The 17964-nt window shown below is 40.7% G+C and overlaps 1 protein-coding gene across 3 annotated transcripts in view; it reads right to left on the bottom strand.

Moving 5' to 3' along the window:
• gulp1a (GULP PTB domain containing engulfment adaptor 1a) overlaps positions 1 to 12603 on the bottom strand; it is a 121474-nt gene extending 108871 nt beyond the window's left edge. For all 3 annotated transcript variants that reach the window (XM_085766372.1, XM_085766376.1, XM_085766375.1), the window contains exon 1: positions 12434 to 12603. The gene's annotated coding sequence lies outside the window, so the exon portion shown is untranslated. The remainder of the gene's footprint in view (positions 1 to 12433) is intronic.
• Positions 12604 to 17964: the final 5361 nt, after the last annotated feature.

The raw sequence follows: 17964 nt of genomic DNA, 5'->3' as shown, positions 1-17964 counted from the left end.
ACCTGCAAATTACCAGAAGGAGTTGTTTTTGAGGTAAATTCATGCAAAACAGCTGATGCGTGTTGCCTTCAGGGGCAGTTTTTCAGCAAGCAGTCTCTGAATTTACCTCAAAAACAACTATGTCTCGTCACAGACACTCAATTAACCTTAACACATAGGCCCACATCATGTTATAGGTCTTAGCCAATAAGAAAACTGCAGTGATGTCAAATAAGCACTCCGTGATAAACTATGGAACTTCAAGTCCAAAAAATTACAAATCAAATCAAATATCATAAAGTCAAAATCATTTACCACCTTGTTTATAATGTACAAATGGCAATGGTTATACGGTATATTCTTAAATAAATGCCTGGGCTTTTATTTGCTCATTCACCTGCTCATTTTGTCTTTATGGTATGGGATTTTAATTAATTTCGCTGACGAAGATGGGAAAATACTATCAAATAGATTGTTTTAAAGAATAAGAATATTACTTCCAGAGTGAATTTAACACTTGTGCTCTAGCTTTTCACTTGACTGACCCAAGGAAAGAGCAAGGGCATGTATTTATTTAGAAGTTTAATCGGTGCTGATTACACTTCTAAATGAATGGAATGCTCTTCAGACTTCACCTAAGGTTAGGGAATCTTCAGAAAGGACCGTTTCGACGCGATCTGACAATGGGTAACGAGTCCGTATTGACAAAAGTTAATGGTTTTAACAGTGGCACCGAGGGAAAAAGAGTGATTTAAACAGTGCAGTCTCACTATATACACAGATTAAGCAGCTTAGAAACTGCTCAAACAGGCGATCTAGTGGGCTTTAAGAGGTTTTTGTACATTCACAAGAACTTGCACAGAAAATAGACCCGGCTTCCAAATGAAACCTGGCTTTTATTTGCTCAAACCTGCTCAAACCCGGCCAGTACAGGGGGCCGGCGTCTATTTTGAGAGTCTGCTTTTATTTGAGAATTTATAGTACATTACTTTCTACAGTTGAAAAAATATACTGTTGTTGTTATCTTTGCTGCTTGAAAGTCAACACTGTGTGCATGCCTATTTTAACAACCTCTCCGCAGAGAAACTACGTCGGTCAGGCTCCGCTTTGTCAGAAGCAGCAGGTGTTTTGTTCACATTGCAGCTACAACCGGCCACAGTGTTTCTGCAGAGTTCCAACAACACAAGGAAAACAAGAAAACAATGAAGCTGCTGTCAGATAGCTGGAGTTGAGAACAGAAGCCCAGCGGTGGGACAAACTTTAAAGTGCAGGAACTTGTTTGTAAAAACTTTGCAAAAGCTGGATATAGTCAGCAGTCTTATGCTTTTTTTCTCTAATTGGCTGGATCACCACACATGTTGTGACCCCACCGGATTGGAATGAAGACAGTAAGACACAATTAACACTGTCCTGACTTGGCTTGACTCCCACACTGGACCACTGTTTCTGGAGGGATCAGTGAGCCCCTGCTGTAGTAATGCAATGCAATGCAGTCTCAACACTTACGTTTAAATTGTTTGCGCCATTAGATGAAAAACACTTTTATTTTTGGTGCCACCTGACTTGCCTTTCTTCGCTAGTCACTCAACTGGCGTGGGTGGGATGCTATATCGCTGCATTATATTATTGAAATTCCGACAGGAGGTTGTGATTTGAATATTTCCACTATTTAATGGTACTTTCAGATTCCAGTTTACCTGTCGCTGCTGTCCTGCGTCTTCCGACTCTGCCGTCTCCTCTCTCTAAATTGTGCCATTATTAACATCACTTTTGGCTTGGTGCATATCAAGTATTCATTTTGAGAGTGCTGTTATTTATTCATGAGGTGCTACAAGTGTTTGTATTTGATAACACTGCTGGCTCAGACCCAGACCCTGGGGCCGCAGAGCAGAATGGACTGTCGTCACCAATTGGAGCTAGTGGTCTTGCTGTTGACCAGGTAACAATGGACAAGTGGTGCTGACTGACAATTATATATTTTGCATGCGATATGACTGTGTGCATGATAAGCTCTTCTGTCTAGTTCACATCTGAAGCTTCATTTTTCATTCAAACAAACGAATGTGACTGCTACAGTTGTTAGATTTCATCAATAAGACCAGCATTTATCTCCTAAAAAGTATGTAACCAGTCGGCGGTAAACCTCTAAAGACCTGCTGGTAACTTAAGTTACTCGGCTCTTTTTCTCCCCCGGGATGACGACGGAGGTTGACCGGCCCATGAGCTCAGCAGACGGCTGCTGTCTGTGGAAGCGCCTGTTGCTCCCGCAGTGGCTCTGCACAAAAACGTCGGAGGAAATCTCCTAACAGGCGTTATCTGGATAAACTGACCACAGACTGGGGATCTAAACTGTGACTTTCTCGCATGAAAAAATATGAAAACTTTCAAAAGTGACGCATTAACAGCGCTGCAGCGAGAATCAAAAAAAGCTTTTAACTGCTTAGCTTTTAGCGGCTTAGCTTTACCGCTAGCACTGCCAGTTGTTCTGGGAAACAAAGATCCTGAATGACTGAAAAGAGGGTTCACTCCGTTCATTCTGCTATGGAACAAACGGCCCAGGTGCTGAGACCGATGCACAGAGCGAAGCCTCTTGTCATCCAGCCTGTTTGCAACAGGTGAAAGAGAGAGGAACAACAGAACTCCTCTGACAGCTCAGTCAGCTGCAGCTGAGGTGAACCGGCTGGAGAGAGCAGCGCAGCGGTTTACAAAAGTTCCTAATACAAAACAAGCAAAATTTATGTTTTGCATTTTGTTTCCATACCGAACTAAAAAAAAGCCAAAAAACCAAACAGTGATTTTTGTGTATTGTTACACCCCTAATATACATGATTTTACTTACACACACTATGGAGTCACACTCGGTTTTTTAAGGCACAGTGCTTGAGTCACACACACTGCACAGGCAAGAAGTAGATCATACACCGTATGAGGTTGTCAGATCACTCACTTCTTCAACCATATGTACTGTGGAAATGAATCTAAGCCTCGGCCTTCTGATGGTGCAGCCAGGTGTGTGTATCACTGCCGTCCTTCATAATTATTCAAGCTCAGAACAAGGAAACAATGAAGTGCTGTCTTCAGTGGATGTCTCATAGTCGTCTTTTAGATGTTTGTTCAGCCTTTTTTGTTTTAGTCCTTTTCAATGTCTTCCTTGGAAGTGTTGTGTTGTTTTTTTTTCATTGAACAAACATTGAGCAAAGTGACGTGAGGCTTTCATGTCTGAGTGGATAGCTTATTTTGCACTACAGTTATGGGTAAAGCCATGAGTCAAATAAGCTGCCACAGGGTCTTGATCATGGACAGAGCTGTAGGAATACAAATTCACTCCTGAGCGAACAAGATGCGTCACCCTGTGGATGTGGACTGCTCAAATATTTCTTACCACAAACAGGCAGATAATGAAAGTTTAAAAGCTTTGGTTTCTGCTGCAAATTAAAGGGTCATATATCCCATAAATATATCCACTATCTTGCTGTCATGCTAAACACAGGCTGCAAAAGAAAACTGATTTAGCATTCCATCCACACGTCGGCTGTGTCTATTTATAGTCACCATCGCTATCAAATTTTGATAGCTATGAGCGCTAATTGTGAGAAGCCATGTTTCTCATCCCATTAGCTTATCTCTCACAAAGGCAGACGCACATTCATCAGGAAATTACACTGCAGAAAGACTTTCATTAATCAAAATGTATAACCTTATCTATGCCCAAACTATGACAAGCAATCCTCATTGACATTCAGCTGTGACCCGCCTTTCAATAACAACCAACACATCCGGTGTTATGGGTTGAACCCTTTATAAAATATTTTTTAAAAGGACAGTTAAGTGACAAACTGAAGGAGTGGAATAAATAAATAGCTAAACATCTGAAACTGCGTGACTAATTTTGTGTTTTTCAGGCGTTTGGCTTTACAAATGTTAGACACTGGATTTAAATAACAGAGCCATGCAATGCCTTGCGCCGCTAAGAGTCCTATCCGTTGACCGACGGCTGCGATTTTGCCTCAAATCAGAGAAAAGTCCCATTCTGAAAAGGCTGTAATGTGATGTAATGTAATGAGGCCGGTTGGGAGAGCTTTGTTCTCATCAGCTCGCCCATGCTCTCATTTCCCTCCATCGCCGGCTTCCCTCGTATCAGCTGTGATTTACTCACACGATCAATCTGACCTATCTCGCAGACAGTCGGAGACATTTCCCCCAAATGCCATTGGGCAACAGATGGTTATGAATACAACAGCACCTATCCGTATATGGCACCCAGCAAATACAATTTAAAGGGCAATGGTTTGAGATAACAGACAGATATTTGTTGGTGTTGTTGTTGTTGTTGGTGGTGGTGATGGTGGTTCTGGTTTCTCCTCTACCCATTGACTGGAAATAAATATGGATGGAGCCTCTGTGACATCACCCATTCGCCCCACGCCCAGCTCCCATGGCCTCGTGTGGAGCTGAGACTCCGGTGCATATGATGAGAAGAGCGCTTCATTTTTCAGCCCTCCATATTCCACCTCAGCTGATTTCCACGGGCGCTGAATCACGTTCTTTCAAAGATAACTGTACATAATCATAAACGCTGACTCGAACCATAGCTAAGTTGCTTTCAAGTGACTCACTGTTTGAAATATGTAAATACCAGTTGGAAATATCCCCTCAAAACACTGACTATTTATATTTAGAGTGCTGAGATGTTTTGGGTTCTTGGGTTTATCATCATCGATCTGACAAAAACAAGGAGTCTCCTTAAATATTCATTATTGGTTTTCTTTATTTTCAGTCACAAACTCTTTCAGCCACATGTCATGGTCCTCATCAGACGACTGTTTGCCTACTTGTCATTAAGATTAATCACTTGTTATCTCTGTAGTCTGACTCAGCGGATGTAGGCTAAGGGCTATAAGACTGCTATTAGGCACCTATTTAAAGCAGCATTCTTCTCCCTTTCCGGTCGCCCTGCCTGTTACTGTTTTCCATTGATTAAAAAAAGAAAAAAGAAAAAAAAAAACACCAGTGAGCAACATTTCTTCTCTAATAGCAGACCGATAAAAGATGCAGCTCCAGCGTTCTGACATAGTACTGTGGGGATCGGAGATGGAGGTCTGGCTATAATGTGAAACTAGTGTCACTGTGGCTGACAGGTCCAGGAAATTTCCAGTAAGTGTTCCAGTCAAATTACCGCTTCCAAGGTCAATAATAAACCTCGGAGTTGGCATAGTGAATGTGTAACCTGCATCCCAGGTTTTTGAGGCCACTATCAAGTATACGTTTGTGATTTTTGTGTCTGCTGTACATTTATAAATCTATTAATGAATGCATGAGATTAAGATTTAATTCAATTTAATGTTATCAACTGTGTCACTATGCACATAGCATAGCTGGCTTCTGCAGGCAAGACGACTGTATGACATCTATAATGAAAACCAAAGGCAATGTAACTATTCCGAGTCAATAAGCTTTATTCCTGATGATGTTGCTCTGTATGACATGTACTGTAGGCTGCTTTCCAACACGGGTGTTTATGGGGCACTGACGTGACTCAGGCTGAAATGGCTTTACTTATGATTTCCGGTTCTTCTTGTGAGCCCTCAGAGCGACTTGGTTCAGCAGGCTTTCTCCTCCACTGGCAGGAAAGCAACTAAAAGTGATTTCTTGTGTCACTGAGCATAGTTCATAAAAGCTCTACTACATTGCTGGGAATTACAGTCAAATCCCAAGGGTTTTGGCAACATGCCAAGCTTCCATAGAAGCCATGCCGAGACATCTTCCATGAGGTGACTTTGTGTTTTCATGTGTAACCCATGCAGTTGAGTAAACCCCCCTATATTCCATACAAGATATTTTTTATCAAACATATACAGTATGAAGGCTTAGACAAATCAAATTATCAATAGAAAAGCAGATCTGTGACTATACTGAGCTGCTGTTTGTTTATGATATTTCTGATATCAGCGCTACCCTTGAAAAATCAGTTTGCCCTCGAGCGCATTTCAGCTTTGACAATATTTTGCAGATGACCTTTTAAAGAACTCCTGATAAATCTGAGGATTTTAAAGTCAGTATTGAAATATCGATATATATTTTTTAAAACTTCATCATGTTTTCAAACTAAAAATGTATTGCAACCTTGGGAGATGTGCTGCACAGCAAGTTGTCAGACTGTTCAGACGGAGGCACTAAATGCTGATTCCTGTACAGACACCTTTAGGCACAACTGTGGGAAGCATTTTCCGGAAAGGCCCATTTCCATTCTGGTCCATAATGTGACATCCAAGGAGCGAGGCCAATGAGATGGTTCATTTATCACACTGGAAGTTTTCATTAGGACCAGCACCTTGTTTCGTTCTCTTGCTTGGCAGATTTATTTACCCTTGACTCTTCTGGCTTTTTAAGGAGGAGAGTCCAACTGCTGTAACAATCTGCCCCAATAAAACGTCTACGACAGCTTTTTTTTTATTATTCTGTCTTTAGTTTTAAGTATGTTTTTTTACTTGCTCAAAGTAGTGCCACTTTCTGTTATTAGACATGATTCTATATAACATCAACCTCTACACACTTTTTTTATTGCGTTAAAAGTCAATTCTAGAGACTTGATCTATTGGATGTTTGAAGTCGCCAATGAATAAATCCTTTACACTGACTTTGGTAAGTGGATTGAGCTAGGTGTGCTAATGTTTACTTAAGCACTGCATCCTTATTCTTCATTATCAAAACAGCCAGTTTAAATGCAACTAAACGAACCATTGTTGTAGCTTCAGTATAGCAACAATCAAGTATATCAATAATCCCTTCCAACCCTACTATGTATTTGCAATTCAAACAGACATAGAACAACTGTCCACTAATGAGTCCACCACAACAAACTGCATCTTTCGGTACACTTTGTAGATCTTTGAAAATGATTTGTGCTGCAGAAAATAGTACAAATATGTTATTTTCAGCTCCAACATCAAAGCACTGAATGTTATAAAAAGAAACCTTTCTTAGTACCTGAGATGTCATATATTTTTTTCTCTCTTTGTGCGTCTTCATAATCCTCCAGAGTGGCACATCATATTAATGAGGAAAAAAGATCCATTAGTACTGGAAAAGAGCCCCAATTTAGCAAAACAATACCAGTCTCATCCAAGAAAAAAAAGTGAGACAAAAGAAACAGGACACGAGTGTGGAACACAGGCAGTAGCGTGCACAGACCCACAGCTCCCTCGGCTGTCTCATTTGTAAAAGCCTGTGATTAATTGAGATGTATGATAAGTGCTATGGGTATTAATTCAATCATGCAGATGGTGAGACTGAATGCTTTGACATTTGTAAGTGTCAACACCTTAACCCAGCACGACAAAAATATCAATTACCTTGACTTAGGTGACTCACTGGCGTGTTTTTAGCCTATAAAATAGATTTTGTTTTGACACAGACATGAAGAGGATTAAAAATCTCAAATTAAAAAAAAAATACTCAGCGGGTAATAAGAAGCTCTGAAATCTTCCTGCGCCGTTTTGATTCCAGAGGAAAGAGCTGCAACAGCCACAGTGGATTAAAAAAAAGAAGCTGTTAATGTTTCTGATTGTGTAGCTTTCCAGCGATCTGACAACAAACAGCTCCAGGTGAAAAGATGAACTTGTCGTAATGGAGTTTTTGGTGACAGTGAGCAATGGGGAGCAAGGACTGAGTTTAATGATGTTATCAGTCACCGTGCGATCTCGCATTGATAGATGAAGTGTCTGCTGAACCTTCTGAAGGTGGGCAGCCGCTGGTAAACATGAGTGCTGTCAACATTACAGTAGCAGCACACTGATATTCTTGAAGAGGCCGCTATTTAATGTGCAGAGATGCCACCGATTTCTCAGAAATGACAAATCAATATGTGAAAACCAGACTGCAATCAGAATCACTTTTTCGGTAACACTTCATAATAAGTGGCTACACACCATTAAGCATTATTAAGCATTAAAAAATACTGAATTCATCATTTATAACACATGCATACTCAGTAGTATGTAGTTTATAAACACAGTTAAAAATGTTTTACTCTCATTGATAAGCCATAACTGTTTATAAACTACATACTATTGAGTATCCATGCATTATAAATGAAGAATTCAGTGTTTATTAACGCTTAACTAATGCTTAATAGTGAGTACTTATTAAAAAGTGTTAGCACTTTTTCTACAACTTCAAAGTGTATTAGATATGCTGCAGAGGACCACTTACAGGCCTCATTCAGACCTGGCATGGACATGCATCTTCAGTAATATGGTCACAAGTGGTCAGCTCAGCTCAGAGTGTGTCTGCTTACAGCTGCTGTAAAATGTGTTTCCTCTTTCCTGATGTGACCAGTGACCACGTGTGATCGCATCTTGTTCCCCATTTTATATTACAAACAATGTGTTGTTGTTGTTTTTAGCCAGTCTGAGAGACAGCTCCATTGTCAGCGTGCTTGTGTGAGTGTGTGTGTGTGTGTGTGTTTATGGGTGAGACAGAGAGAGCAAGCAACAGAGCTAGACAGAGTGAGGGCAAGCAAGACAGAGAGCAGTACAGAGAGGCTGAGCAAATCATCTCGCTGCTCACAGCTCCACAGTAAAATAAGACGTGCGCCTTTTGACATTGTAAAATATTTTCACATCATAATGAAACTGTGTTGGGGATTAATGAGACTGTGTTGGAGGACATCAGTAGAGTCAGCGGTCTTTCAATGTGGCCACACGAGGCCAAGATCACCTCTGAGCGTGGACTGGATGATCAGATATCAAAACTTGTTCTTCACTCAATCTTTGAGCGTTCACGCCTGAGCCGAGAGCTGCCTACTTGCGAATGGATCACCCGAGATAGATGTGTAATACCAGGTCTGAACAGGACTGTGGATGCTTGGAGAGTCTATACCAGATTCATTCCTGTTGTGTTAAAGGGATAGTTCAACATTTTGGCAAATTGGCCCATTGCCATCCCTATAGTTTTAGGAGTAGGTTTGTTACCTTTAATTGTCGGTGCAAGCTATTTTTAGAACGGTGGAGCAGAGCCGTGAACTGCTCAGAGCTACGCTATGGAGGCTAATGGGAGTTCTTGGTGTCCCGTCATCAAACTCATCAAATACACAATCCAACAACTCCAAAACGCTCTCGTGGACAAGTTGTGACCTGCACATTCACCACGCTATGAGATAATAACAGAACATTACGAGACAGAGTTTTGTTTTTTTTCGAGGCAAATGCAGAGACTGCTTGCTGAAAAACTGCCCCTGATGGAAACGCGCATCAGCGGTTTTGCATGAATTTACCTAGAAAACAACTCTGTCTCGTAACGTTCTGTTATTATCTCATAGTGTGGTGAATGTGCAGGTCACAACTTGTCCATGAGAGCATTTTGGAGTTGTTGAATTGTGTATTTGATGAGTTTGATGAGGGAAACCAAGAAATTCCATTAGCCTCCGTAGCGTAGCTCTGAGCAGCTCGTGGCTCTGCTCCGCCGTTCAAAAAGTAGCTTGCACCGCCAATTAAAGGTGACGAACCTACTCCCAAAACTATAGGGATTATGGCAATGGGCCACTTTGCCAAAATGTTGAACTATCCCTTTAAACAATCAGTCATCAAAATAGACAAAACTTATATCTAAACGTATGATTTTTCCTTTAAATATTAGCCTTATAGGCTCTGGGACAAAAAAACAACAAGCAGAGGTACTATGTCACACACAGCTTCAGTTGTCACACAGGACCTACACCAGTAACAAGACGTGTCAGGATGACTCTGATTCAGCTCAGCGGGTGACTGATTGTGCTCCCCCATCTCCACCGACCAATTTCCTCACTGAAATTCTGCTGCAAGTTAAGTTGAAGCCAGTGTCTGACTCCACGCTTTCCACTGTGAAATACACTAATGTAATTTTAACCCGCTAACCTTGCTGCATGTTATTAGCATCAAAACCCACACAAGTTATACTTGTACCACTGGAACCACAGCTCATACCATTCACAGCTCCAGCTCCGAGGTCCACGAAAGGTCACACTCCATGAATATGTTTAGAGAGAACATGACACATGCTCCATATAGCTTCAAATCTTGCATCATGGAAATCAATTTAGATACTTCTCTATAAAAATCAAGAGCAACCCAGCTTCTTCTACAGTCGTGACAAGAGTGTTAACACATAGCATGACAATGTGTGATCAAAACATATGGAGACAGGGCTAAAAAAAACCCTCCGGTACTCCATACTTCCTGTGTTCATCAGCCAAAGCAAGCAAGCCAAAAGAAAAACAATGGGAGTGGGACAGAATATAAATCTCAGAGAGGGAACTGCAATACCCCGTCAAGATGTTTGTATATTTGACCAGTTTCTGGAAGAGAGATTTTAAAAAATACTGATTCATTCTATGTAGACAGTAAATTATTGTATTGGTGAGTATCCTGGCTTTGAGACAATAGCTGTTATTCTTCTACGTAGAAGAATATATGACCTGCCAGGCTTAAACATGCCTTGACTTGTCCACAGACTGTTAATGAGGAAAGTTTAAAAGAAATAAATAGGAAAAATAGCCGATGTTTAACATTCTTTGAAACCACAAGAACAAGAAATAGACTAAAACAAGTGTCCTTTTTCCATTTCATAGATAGAAGTTTTCATGATGCAGTTTGTTTGTAGTAATTGTATAATCGATTAACACCACTACAAAAGGCATGCCGTGGGAGAGTCTGTTTTCTCCTTTGCAACATCATCAGCAGTTCCCATTGTCATGAGTTCAGCACTAAGTGACGCTATGGGGAGTTAGGAAGTACCAAATATCTTAAATGCACTTGGACTGATGCCATCTGAACACAAGTGGCAGCAGCCTTGTTTACAAAAAGACAATATCGCCCTGCTGATGTATTTCAACCACGCTCTTTAATACTTTGCGGCAAGCAAAAAGCTGGTCCAACTCAATTAAGCAAAGGGTGGCAAACACAGCGGGTGCCCAGACTGTTCAAATACCTAATATGACTTTGCCATTTTAAATTTACACTGCACGACCTTTGCGTGACTCTTCTTAAAATCAGATGTGTATGGCCGCTGTGTTTCAGTACAGGAAGACTAGGCTACTGAGGCTCCTGAATTGCAATTTGTGGAAGCCTGCAGGCTAATTCATGCTGATTTCCACAGCATTCAATATGAGCCACTTGGAGAGCAGCTATTCAATTACTGCCACCAGTGGCTGGAAAAAAAAAGAAAAAACATAACACGGCTGCTTGATGGGTGTCTCACCGTCCACCTGAGGAGACTGGAGATTGTGGAACAATGATTATTACTAAATCCAACAGGTTTGTTTTCCCCAAAAAACAATGAAAAAAAGAAGAAGAAAAAATACAGAGATATTTCACAAGCAGAAAACGATGACTACTCAATCATGAAATGAGAACTATGAGACAGAAACCAGAAGTAGTGCTGTGACAGATGCTTAGCACATCCATCCTCATAGTTTTGGGTGTAGCCTATCCATTACTTAAGTTATTAATACCTCGCACTCGCAGCTCACAATGGCAGACACCACACTCAGTCCTTTTGTACTCAGCTCAAACAATTATGTAGGCAGAGCGTCTGACTAGTGAAGATGACAGGTAAATGTCATTTAATTGATCCTTGTTCATTTTGAAGGCTGAGTGTCACTCATCTCAGCACTCCACTGCTGCCAGAGGAAAATAACAAAAGCGCTGCTCTCTATATCCCAAGTCTTATCCTACACACACACACACAGAGAGACAGACGGTCATATTTTAGAGCAAAAGTGATAGATGTTTGGCTACAGAAGAGAAAAGACGTAGGCTATTTGAAGTGCTACAGCAGCTAAACCGAAGTCGTGCTTTCTGTTTATTTAGACACAGACAGCGCAGGAAGTAGAGATTTATGATTGCATTTCAATACTGAGCCTACGTCCATCATTAACTACAGTCAGAGCCTACAATATACAATGTTACCACTGAAGCCAAATGAAAAACGTCAGTTTTTTTTTTCTTCTGCCACATGCAGACGTCGAAAACAGGGTCAACGAGGTGACGCGAACACATCATAAAAAGTGACCACAAGTACGAAGGTGGAGGCATTTTCGAGCCAGAAACTCGACATGTTAGCTTCAGTCCACCTTGCAACGGAGTTGCGCAACAAAGTTTCCCGTTAAGTCAGGAGTGAATTCAACACAGTGACACAACAAAGTGGCCCCGTATTCTGACACACACATACACACACACACATAAACACGCCGTGGACACATGTTGTAAGTAGTCAACAGCAACATTGTCAACTCCGAGCTCCGACCGCACGCAAACGCAACCACATACAACCACACAAGCCAAAGTGTGCAGCCATAAACAAAAGATTGTTGCCAGCAGCAGCAGCAGCAGCAGCGGAGAAACTCGACAGCTGAAGTCCAAGCAAGCAGGCAAAGAGGTTGAAAAGGGCGAACCCCGGGGGGCAGAGCGGTACTTACCCCGAAGAGAGAAGTCCGAACAGTCCCGAAGAAGAGAGAGAGAGGTAAAGAAAAAAAAAAGCTCCCACGGTCCTCGGCGCTCCACAGTCCGAGCTCCACATCCAGCACCAGCAGCAGTCTCATTCCCCTGTCCGCCGCTCTCCTCCGCTCGCTGCTTCGCCGCTACAGCTGTGGACAAGTTTGCTGACGTCAACAAGCTCTCGGTCTGAACCAGCACCGCTCTTTGGTCGCAACTTGAATAATAGGCATGGAAGAGGAGGGGGGAAGACGCGACCGGAAAGAATCGGGGAGGCAGGCACCGCATGTGAGGGTACCCTCTGAGGACAATGGTTTTATTCATATTCAAATTTTTAATATTAGGCCTACAAAAAAAAAAAAAAAAATCTCAGTTGTGAGAAGGTGAATAAAAGTCCACCACACAATGCCTGTATTTACATTAACATTTATAAAGCCACATCAAGTAGATTTATATGAAGTGCGACATACATGCATTGTTAAGATTAAATATATCAGGTGCTACTTTATGCTTTTGGACATGGAAATATCAATGCAAACCCCAAAACATTTCACTCTGACTGCAAATTCTGCAAATCTATACCTAAATGACTATTTGTGAGATATATTAAAGGGATAGTTCACCCAAAATTCAAATTTCACTCATTATCTACTCACCCTCATGTCGACTAAGGGCTGGGAGAAGTTTCAGAGTCCTCAGTGCCTTCTCTGAGTTACAGCGCGGGGCTCCGTGCAGCACTGCATGTCCACATGACGGTTTTGAACGGACACCACTTTTCTTCGTCCAAAAAGACACACCAAAAAACATCCAAATACCTCCACACAGCTCGTCTGTAATGTCCGCCTTGTATTGAAGTCCCAACATGAGAAATTGTTCAGAAAAAAAAAGAAAACTGAAACTTCTCCCAGCCCTTAGTCGACATGAGGGTGAGTAGATAATGAGTGAAATTTGAATTTTGGGTGAACTATCCCTTTAAGGGTAAACATGGCTGTAACATCAGCTGAATCTAATATGACATGTAGTGTTGTAGTCAAGACCACCCAGTCTGACAAAGTGTCAAGACCAAGACCAGAGCACCAAGTCCAAGACTTTGAGCCACAAAGTTGGTCTTGGCCTTAAAGTTTGAGCGGGTCAAGACCAAGTCATGACCGCGGGGGGGGGGGGGGGGCTAGACCGAGACCAAACCAGCACAAGAACATTTCCAAGAGCATTATTGTATTCAGTACCAGTCACTACTCAACAATTTTATATAAAATTTATACCACATTTAATTGAAACAGAGTTTGGATTGAATAGAAGAACACAGCACACTTTCTCACAAGCAAGTTTTTCAGCATAGCCTATACTTTTGTAGAACAAATTTAATTAAAGTAAAGTTTTTGAATTACATTACATAAAGCAAAGTGAGCAAGAAAGACATTTGAGGTTAAATAAAAAGAATTTGTCACTGCAGCTGTGGTCTTGAGAAAAAATCCTGAGTTCGACCAAGGCCGAGAAGAGGCCGTGTAAAAATGGGAGTGGATTCTGAGACAAGACCAAGACCTTGAAAATGTGGTCTCGAAACCAGTCTTGGTTTCAAGACTACACAACACTAATTGTGTGTATTTTTTGCCATATAGGCCTAGCTTAATCAGCTCTTTTTTAATAGCTCATTATTTAGCCTAGTTTCCCAGTAGGAGAGAACTATCAAATAAGCTTGTAGACCAATGCCCTTTCAATGTTAGCGAGCAGAATACAAGCACCCAAAGTAAAATTTGTTATCCTAAATGATGCTAATTGTAGCAAACAGGCAACTTGTTATTTTATTTCACATGTTTATAATGTAGGTATTTTTGATTTGTTATTGATTAGCCAGATTGCAGTGGTGAGGCTAACAAAGACTATTTTACCTCAGAATCTGAAGAATGGCTCAAAACACTGAACTTCCTGTGTAAATCACTCAGAACCAAAATTGAGGGGAAAGAAGGTGTTTCAATTCTGGATTTCCATTATAGTATGTCTGTGCACTCTCTATTTTTGGAATTCATCATTGCTGTCTCTATTAGACTAAAAAAAAAAAAAAAGCAGTCGCTGAGACCTTTTGGTGGTAAACGATAACTGGAGAAACAAAAAGGGAAAATATATTCTAGAAGATGTATGTATCCATATTTACTGGCCTAAAGTGGGAGAGTGTCAGCTCAAGAAGAATTAAGTTCTGATGATGGCACGTGAGATAATAACCTATTTTGTTTTCATGGTGTCATCCTCCACGATCACCTGTATTATGTTTTGAGTAAAAACTGCGTAGTAAAGTTGCTCTTATTTGTAAGACATGTCAAAAAAATAATGATTTGATCATGACTGAATAACTTATTTTATATAACAGCTGGTTTAAAAGGCAGCTCCATAAATTCTAACAAGGTCCTATATGCAATACGGCTTCATGTATGGAGAAAAGTTAAAAAAAATAAATAAATAAACAAAAAAGTTAGTATGTGTGGCTCCATAGGAAGCTATAAGAAGGAAGTCAACTAGATGCCTGAAGTGTTTCACTTATGTCAGCAAAGGGTATTCAAGTTTGAGAAAGAAAAACTCCTCTTCTCTGCTTCAGGCCATAGGCTCCAGGCTGAAACACCCACCATCCACTATACGGTGGAATTGCATTGTGGGTAATGTAGGTGACAGGTTTTGACAAGGAAGAAGAGAGTGCGGAATAAATAAGACAGTAGGTGTCTCTGTCTGTGCTGCACAGGCTTTGATCCAAAAAAAAACAACAACACACAAGATACACAAAAGAAGATGAAGAAGGGAGAACAGCTTCCAACTGCATCTCTGTGCATGGTTACATTTATAATGTGATTTTGTTGTAAAATCATTGATTAATATAAAAAATAAACCTAGTGAAGTAAATGAAGCATGGACCATCTACATCACTTATTAGAGAAAACAAAACAAAACACATTTCTTTGTGGATGAGAGAGGCCAGAAGAAAGTGGAGGCCATGTTGGCATATACTGTATATATATTTACACACAGTATGGCCCAAAAGTCTGACTACTTTCATAAAAGTGGAATGGGATCCCACTGGAACCTATTTCTATATAATGCAAAACAAAATAGATGGAAAAATGGCATGAAGATGATAATAACGGACATTTCTATATCTCGAGGGAAGCTAAACCTCATCTTCCTACAGGGATAAGTGACATATTGTATCATATTAAAGAATAAATCATCTCTTGGGGATTGAAATCAGTTTGATTCACCAAAACAAAATCCAAATAGGTCAGCCGTTGTATCCATGAAGACACAGAGAGATGTGCTTCATACAGGCAAATGTAGCCCTCTTGTTTAAAGCACTTACAAGAAAATTAAGTTTATTTCATGGCTGCCCAAGTCTGGCTTGGATATTTCACAGAGGATTATAGACCCTGGTCTCAAAGGAGCTGGCAGACAGTCAGCTTCAAATGGTTTCCCCTCGTCTACAGTTTGCTAAAAATGTATCAATATCACAGGGAAATCACCGGAGGGGCTGTGACACTATTTATACTCTCTTCCTCTGACCAGCTTGAGACACTCTTTTCGATGACATTGCAGATACATTTTGGGACATGGCCTAAAGATCTGAGGTGAGGGCAGACACTGTTTTCCAATGAGCATTTTCATTGATGGATGAAAGTGCCAGTGACAATAAATCACATAAATATCTGAATTATGTTAAACATTCATTCTTTGCCAGTGTTCCTCTCTGGTATGATTGTGACTGTCTCCTCTTGATATTTACATCTGCTGCTACCTCTGCATGAGGTTTTTCTTTGTATTATTTCAGATTTTTTTTGTTTCCCATATATTTATCTGTTATTGACCACACTTCCTGGTCCAGTATATATGTTATTTATTTTATTTCAGATTTTTTTTTTAATTATTATTACACTGTACTGCACTTTTAAGTGTCTGAGGATATTGCACTGATGTTGTTTTCTTTGCTTTGTTTTTCCTCTTGGTTTAACTTGCTGTTTCAACACACTCCCTGTGCTTTGGAATTGTCCTCTGGGGACAAATAAAGTTTTTTAAACTAATTTAAAAGGATAGATGTTACATTTATATTATACTAATTTGTTTTGCCCCTTTTATCCCAAGAAAACTTAATTGCTGTCTGCATTTCACTCAGTGAGCTTGGTCAGATTTAGGGCCATAAAACTACACTGATTAAAGAATAAGTCTGTCTCATATTCTATACTGCACCACTGTAAATAATCCCAATTATCTGAATATTCCTTCCTGTTGAAGTAATGTTTCCTGAAAACAGCTGTTTTGAGTAATTGCATATAAATATAGGGGGACCTATCGAAGAACACATTTGACAACAACAGCAGTGAGACTGCAGCCACACAGTGATGACAGCAGGGATGATTCAGCTGTCCCATTGGGACTGGGACATTGCTGGTAAGCCAGGGTTTTTGCAGGTTCAACTCCCGATGCACCAAATGATGTTGAGGTTCTCTGACAACACCTCAGTCGGGCAGCTCACACCCCTGGAACTTTATTTCAGCCAAGCAGCAACCTCCAGGGTCGGAAAATGACGCCAACACAGACAGCAGCTCCAAAAATTGACTCCAGTCCACACCCACAGACTCCAGTGTTAAAATGTTCAACTTCACAGCAGAAATAAGCATGTTTACAGACTGGCAGAGGTAATTTCCTCCATTATGACAACTGTACAGGGGGTGAATTTTTATATATCCCACAGTTTTGATTTTTATTACGTCTTAAAGGAGACATATTATGCCCCCTTTCTAAAGGTGTCTTAAAGACATGTCTGCAGGGTTGGGAGGGTTAATTTAAAAATGTATTCCAGTACAATTACAAGTTAGGCTACCTGTTAGAAAATGTAATTAGTAACTTACTCTAAGTACCACAAAATTGAAGTAATGTAACAGATTACATTTAGTTACTTTTGGATTACTTTAAAACCAAACATGCAGTCACGCAGCCATCACGCATTAATCCACGCAGAGGAAACAGGAAATGAAACGTACCGTGCATCCGCTAAATTTAAAAATAAAACACAATGGATAAACTCTCGATTGTAAATCATCACTTTATCAACATTAGTGACAGGCACCGTCGGCACAAACCACGAGTTTGGGGGGGGGGGGGGGGGGGGGGGGGGGTCACAAACAGGTTGAGGGAAACAATGGTTTACACTTTGCACAGATAGTCTTAAAGTGTACTGCAACACCTTCTCATCACAATCCACGCCATCTAACTTACAGTAGCCTACACAGAACACACAAACAGCTGTTATTAAAACCCAACTCATTCATAAGTAACAGGATCGTGATATTGGACCACCGCTAGCTACACAACAAACCATTAACAATTAATCCACACTCAAACCGAAGCAACAATAATGTTAACTGTACTCAACAAGCCATTATTACAAGGTTTACAACAGATATGACAGACAACCTGGGCTGTGTGTGTGTGTGCGCGCGCGCGCGCGCGTGTGTGTAAAGAAAAGAGGGAGAGAGAG

Source organism: Trachurus japonicus, chromosome 21, assembly GCF_045865225.1.
Source record: "Trachurus japonicus isolate A0001 chromosome 21, Traja_1.0".
Lineage (NCBI taxonomy): Eukaryota > Metazoa > Chordata > Actinopteri > Carangiformes > Carangidae > Trachurus > Trachurus japonicus.
This window is presented reverse-complemented; position numbering and strand designations above follow the sequence as displayed.